General features: G+C 29.6%; 1 pseudogene; it reads left to right on the forward strand.

The window, feature by feature from the left end:
• The first annotated feature begins 5,204 nt into the window (after window positions 1-5,204).
• On the forward strand, window positions 5,205-7,181 carry LOC110607808 (annotated as a pseudogene).
• Window positions 7,182-7,536: the final 355 nt, after the last annotated feature.

Consider the following 7,536-nt stretch of genomic DNA (forward strand, 5'->3'; position numbering starts at 1 on the left):
ATTTATCAGGTAAAATATATAATATTTTTTTAAAAAATATTTTTAAAATACCAACTTAATTATAAATAATTAAAATATACGAGAAAAATTAATAATATGTGATATTTTTCTAATATAATTAAAAAAATTATATTAACTTAAAAAAACTAAATTTTAGGAATTTCATCCAAACTTTAAATATTTTTGATCTACATACTGAAATTTCAACATTTTTTTTAAATATTTTTATATTTTTTATAACAGTAAATATCTCTATATAATTTTTTTAGTCATATAAATTTAAAACACTTATTTATTAAATATTTTTATCCACTTCAATCCCTATAAATTAATTTATAAGTAAAATATATAATATTTTTTTAAAAAATATTTTTATAATATCAACCTAATTATAAACAATTAAATTATACGATAACAATTAAAAATATGTGATATTTTTCTAATATTATAGTAAAAAAATTATATAAACTCATAAATCTAAATTTTAGCAATTTCAACTCGACTTAAAATATTTTCAATCATCATATATAAAGAAATTTTAGTCTTCTATTTTTAAAATTTTTATATTTTTTTATCACGTTAAATATCTCTATATAATTTTTATTTAATATATATTCATAAAAATTTAAAGAACTAATTTATCATATTAATTTATCACGTTAAATATCTCTACATCGCCATTACTTCATAATCAACTCCTATCACTATATATCAATTTATTTTTGTCATTCTTTACATCCCTATATATACAAAATTTACATAAAATCAATAAATATAAAATCTCACTTAATTAAATATCACTAAAGAAATATATTTTAAAAAAATATTTTTATAATATCAACTTAATTTTAAACAATTAAATTATACAATAACAATTAAAAATTTGATATTTTTCTAATATTATAATAAAAAAATTATATAAACTCATAAACCTAAATTTAGCAATTTCAACCAGACTTACAATATTTTCAATCTGCATATATAAAGAAATTTCAGCATTTTATTTTTAAAATTTTTATTTTTTTTATCACATTAAATATCTCTATATAATTTTTTTTCAAAGTGCATTCATATAAATTTAAATCACTTATTTATTATTTTTTTGCCCATTTTAATCTTTATAAATTAATTTATCAAGTAAAATATATAATATTATTTTAAAAGATATTTTTATAATACCAACCTAATTATTAATAATTAAATTACACGATAACAATTAAAAATATGCGATACTTTTCTAATATATTGCAATAAAAAATTATATAACCTTAAAAATCTAAATTTTAGCAATTTCAACCGTTCTTAAAATATTTTCAATCAATATATATAAAGAAAATTTCAGCCTTTTATTTTTAAAATTTTGATATTTTTATTACGTTAAATATGTTTATATAAATTTAAACAACTAATTTATTATATTAATTTATCACGTTAAATATCTCAACATAGCTATTGCTTCATAATTAACTTATTTTTGCTATTCTTTGCATCTCTATATAAAATTTTTAAAATTTACCTAAAATTAATAGATATAAAATCTCATTTAATTAAATATCACAAAGAAATTATTTCTTTTAAAAGATATTTTTACAATACTAACTTAATTATAAACCATTAAAATATACTATAACAATTAATAATATGTGATATTTTTCTAATATTGTAATAAAAAATTATATAAATTTTAAAACCTAATTTTAGCAATTTTAATCCGACTTAAAATATTTTCAATTAGCATATATAAAGAAATTTCAGCATTTTATTTTTAAAATTTTTATATTTTTTTATCACATTAAATATCTATATATAATTTTTTTTAATATATATTCATATAAATTTAAAAAACTAATTTATTATATTAATTTATCACATTAAATATTTCTATATAGTCATTGCTTAGTAATTAACTCCTTTTCTTATATATCAATTTATTTTTTATTCTTTGCATCCCTGTATAAAAAATAAAAAATTTAAGTAAAATCAATAGATATAAAATCTCATTTAATAATTTATATAAAAATATTTTTATAATATCAACTTAATTATAAACCATTAAAATATACGATGACAATTAATAATATGTGATATTTTTTTAATATTAAAATAAAAAATTATATAAATTTAAAAATTTAATTTTAACAATTTTAACCCGACTTAAAATATTTTCAATCAGCATATATAAAGAAATTTTTATATTTTATTTTTAAAATTTCATAATTTTTTATCACGTTAAATATCTTTATATAATTTTTATTTAATACACGTTCATATAAATTTAAAACGCTAATTTTTTTCATTTTTATCTCTATAAATTATTTTATGAGGCAAAATATATAATATTCTTTTAAAAATATTTTTATAATGCACTCTGAGACTTAGTCTGGTGGAAAGTGCATCCTTGTAGCCTTGAGAGGTCTAAGGTTCAACTCCCCCAACCCCTATTTCAAAAAAAAAATATATATATATATATATTTTATAATATCAACCAAATTATAAACAATTGTATATTTTAAAATATATAATGAAAATTAATAATATGTGTTATTTTTCTAATATTACAATAAAAAATCATATAAACTTAAAAACCTAAATTTTAGCAATTTCAATCTCACCTTAAAATATTTTCAATTGGCATAGTAAAAAAATTTCAGAATTTTATTTTTAAAATTTTTATATTTTTTATTACCTCAATTATCTCTATATAATTTTTATTTAATATACATTCATATAAATTTAAACTACTGATTTATTAATTTTTTTTTATTTTTATCCCTATAAATTAATTTATCAGGTAAAATTTATAATATTTTTTAAAAAATATTTCTAAAATACAAACTTAATTATAAATAATTAAAATATACGAGAAAACTTAATAATATATTATATTTTTCTAATATTATAACAAAAAAAATTATATTAACTTAAAAATCCAAATTTTAGCAATTTCATCCAAACTTAAAATATTTTTAATCTACATATGTAATGAAATTTAAATATTTTTTTAAATATTTTTATATTTTTTATAACATTAAATATCTCTATATAATTTTTTTATTTATATAAATTTAAAGCAATTGTTTATTAAATATTTTTATCCACTTCATTCCCCATAAATTAATTTATCAAATAAAATATATAATACTTTTTTCAAAATATTTTAATAATACCAACCTAATTATAAACAATTAAATTGTATGATAACCATTAAATATATGTGATATTTTTCTAATATTTTAATAAAAAAATTATATAAACTTATAAACCTAAATTTTAGTAATTTCAATCCAACTTAAAATATTTTCAATCAGTATATATAAATAAATTTTAGTCTTTTATTTTTAAAATTTATATATTTTTTATCACGTTAAATATCTCTATATATATTTTATTTAATATATATTCATATAAATTTAAAGAACTAATTTATTATATTAATTTATCACGTTCAATATCTCTGCATCGTCATTACTTCATAACCAACTCCTATCACCGTATATCAATTTATTTTTGCTATTCTTTGCATCCCTATATAAAATTTACAAAATTTATATAAAATTAATAAATATAAAATCTCACTTAATTAAATATTAGTAAAGAAATAATTTTAAAATACCAACCTAATAATAAACCATTAAAATATAGATAATAATTAATAATATGTAATATTTTTCTAATATTATAATAAAAAATTATATAAACTTAATTTTAACAATTTTAACCCGACTCAAAACATTTTCAATCGGCATTGATAACCTCCAGATCTTTCCTAGCCCAGGAATAAGGTCGGGTCCAAAAGAAGGCCACAGGTCCAAAGCCCATCAGATCATACGTTCAAGAGGCGGCTCGAGTTTGGGCCGGCAACCCAGGATGATCCGGATCAGATATGAGCACAAGCCCCATAAGGGAGTAGGCCCAATCACTCACCAGCTCTACCCGCATGCTCTCTGGAGAGCATTAAATGGCCGTTACGCATGGAGCAGGTGCCTGACACGCCCGTATGTACGGGCCTAAGTGACAAGGACAGGAAGCACTATATACTGGGGGTCTTCTCTTGCAAGGGGATATATTCTTCTTCTTTTTCCTCTCCTGCTTGGACTCCATTTTTATATTCTCTGCAACTCTTGCCTGAATACGCTCTTCTAATTCATGAAACCTGACTTGAACGTCGGAGGGTCTCCCCCGGGACATCCCCGGTAGACCCTTGACTGTCTCCCCTTATTTTACAGGTCCTTTCATCAAATAGAACATGGAGACCCATTTGATAGACCCATCAGGAAGCTCAAAAAGGAATCAGATCCAGAAACCAGGGGACGAGGGAGAACCAGATCTATCAAATAGGGAGCCCAAGGAGATTCAGAGTTATCAAATGGCGCCGTCTGTGGGAACGAAAGAGATTTTACTATCTCTAAAGTTTCCAGATCCACTCATTGAGATCCACATAAGGTACGAAAGTTTGAGCGGATAACCCAGCCGAAAAGAAAGGTTCATTGTTATAAAGAATATTTTGATGGTCTTTCAGATAATTTATTTTAATATTTATTAGATTTTATTACGGCTGATTTTTCCTTTGAAGTCTGGTGAATATTTTCTGTAAAAGGAAATAAGGGAGAGTAATATATGTATTTGTTGAAATTCTGAGGTCGGCCGTATATATATATATAAAAAAAAAGAAAGAAAGAAAAGAAGAAGGCGAGAGAAAGAGAAGAGGAGTCCATGAGGAAAAAGGAGGTCGGTGGGGTTACGAGGCCGGCAACAATAGGTTTTGGGGGTGGTGAAACCCCCTGTCGCGGAGCTCCACATGTACAACCTCACCAAAGTTACTGAATATCTCTTTTAAATGGCCTTCATGCACATTCCTGCTGAGTGAGCCAATGTGAAGAACAAGAGACTCACGAATGGGAGAAATCTTCCTTGGCGGAGAAGTTTTTCTAGATTGCAGGTGTGGAGAACGACCTCGTTTAGCCACTACAGCAGAACTCTTTCTTTGAGCAGTAGGGCTGCGGCTAACGGAGCTGAGGCTGCGAGAAGGGGAGGAGGATGAAGAGAACGATTTGGAACGAGATCGGGAGGACAAAGACTAGGAGCGTGAGCTGGAGCGAGAATCTAAACCAGAGTAAGAGCGTGACCGTGACTTCGAGCGGGACCGGGACAACGAACCCGAGCCAGAATCGAAAGGCGGCGAACGGCCTCGCTTTGGCTTCACCATGGATACAAAGCCAACAACAGCGGACAAGAAACCCTGGGTAAACTCCTATGGTGAAATTGTGCGACAGAAAGAAGGGGCAAGAACCGGGTGAGTTTTATCTGTCCAGTGCTTCACAACTCAAGCTCGGGATGGAAATCGTGAAGTCGGATAGATGTATGCCTGAGGTTGAAGTCATGTTCGAGGTCGATCCTGCATTCCTAATCGGATGGCCAGACTGCCCTCAAGATTTGAATTAGCAAGTTGGTTGGTCAGAACAGCAAGACAGATAGGAGCTCGGCAAATCTGGCGACCACAGCATAAGATTACTCATTAAGGTCGGATCTGTGCTCAAGCTTAGATCTGTGATCGAGGTCGGAGCCGTGTTCGAGGTCGGGCTCACAGTTCAGGACGAATAAAAATGATCGTCGTGTCCAGTTGCCGCTCTCTGCTATGGTTCGCGTAATGCTAGAGGTCAGAGCCGTGTTTAGCAAAGCAAAAAGGAACTTGGCAAAATCCGACCGCCACAGTGATAGACAGCCCTTGAGGTCGGACCCGTGCTCGAGCTGGGATGTGATCGAGGTCGGAGCCGTGTTTGTGATCGAGCTCACATTTCAGGTCGGATGAGGGTGATGTGATTCAGAGAGTTTTTCTCCTGGGTTGTCGGTCTGGTTCTTGAGTTTGGGATGTTGAGGAAGCTGATAACATTCGGACTCACATTTTAGGCGCGATGGCCCCGTTTCATCCTTGCAAATGACACCAAAACCAATAACATCAAGGAAGTCAGCAGACAAGTGTGCAGACAGCCGATCTCTTTTGGTAGTTTGTACTAGTGTGACCCTTTCTGGAGGAAACACCTTTCAAGAATGGGTTAACTATACCATACAATGAGAGCACCCCTGACCCCCATGATCTGAGTAATGCTAAGTTTAGTGCCCACCATCGTTCTATTTTATTCCCTGACATCCCAATCTTATGTACGTGTGTTGAAGCTCAGATCAGCTGTTTATTCTGCGAGCTGCAGCTCTCGAATTGTTGCTATTTCTCATGCAGCTCTGATACAATGTTTTGATGTGGCGATACTGGAGAGAGAATATGCTATTCTTACAAATCCTATAGTCACTGGTTATCCTTGTGCAGGGGGTATAGTCTATGGTCTTCTTGCCGTTGGTTCCAGATGGCCGGCTTATAGTGGAAGTCCAATTGCAGTTTCCAATTCTGAGAGTGTAAACCCACAGCATCCAACACCTTCTGCAAGCTTTTCTGGTTTCAATTCAAATAGCAGTTTGGTTGCACGTTATGCAAAAGAATCAAGCAAGCAACTTGCCGCTGGAATTATGACACTAGGTAACATGGGATATAAGAAGTTGTCCAGATAACATGGGGATGGTTGTTGTCAGGGATATTGTCAGTAAATCTGTCATTGCCCAATTTAGAGCACACAAGTCCTATTTTGGTGTTATCCTAGTGGGACCCTTTTAATTATTGCCTCAGTTCACGGCCACAATATAAATGGTTTCAAATAATGCTTGGATTCATGGGAAGCACTGTCCCAATGATGACAGTAACTGGATTATGATAAGCTCCTCAAGGGGGACCAACCATTTATTTGCTATTAATCCCTTTGGAGGGTCGGTGGACTAGCCACACCAGTAAAAATAGTGGATTATGTATAATGATGAGGTCATCTATTCGTTGTCTACCTAGCTTGGGCTCACAAATGCACGAACAGCAGGGCATTTGCACACCTGGTCTCCCTGTTATTCTCTCTGTTATCAGCAGAATAAGGAATGGATCTAATTGCCGAAGAGATACAGTAACTGGTGCTACACTTATCATCATGAGCTCACACTCATCTGAAGTGCTGCTCGCCGTGTTTTAGATAATCATGCCAATTGATGTTGAAATAAGGTACACATAACTTGCCACGTGTCATTAGCATATTGGGAAAAATTTACAAGCCCTTAATTACTTATTTTAAATGCCCATGATATATATGCTCCAGGACCCAAATGGCATGCTTCACATGTAAATAGTAAGACTAAATTTAATTAAAATATATCTCTATGAGTTTAGATATCCTAATAATTGCTCACATTGTATAGATTGAAAAATCATGGAGAAACTTACACATGCAAAAGTATTGTTCGTTGCATCTCTAAAATTGCATGAGTTAATACTTGCATGCATCTGAAAAATGAAACCAAGTGACATGTGCGACATATTATTTATTGCTGAATATTATTGAATTAACAACGAGCATCCTCGTTATATGTGCTCTGTGCAAGTTGTTATTTTGTAAAAAAATCCTGAATCTTTCAGAAGACCCTGAGACATAGAGACCTCAGAGGTAC

This window comes from Manihot esculenta, chromosome 4 (assembly GCF_001659605.2).
Source record: "Manihot esculenta cultivar AM560-2 chromosome 4, M.esculenta_v8, whole genome shotgun sequence".
Lineage (NCBI taxonomy): Eukaryota > Viridiplantae > Streptophyta > Magnoliopsida > Malpighiales > Euphorbiaceae > Manihot > Manihot esculenta.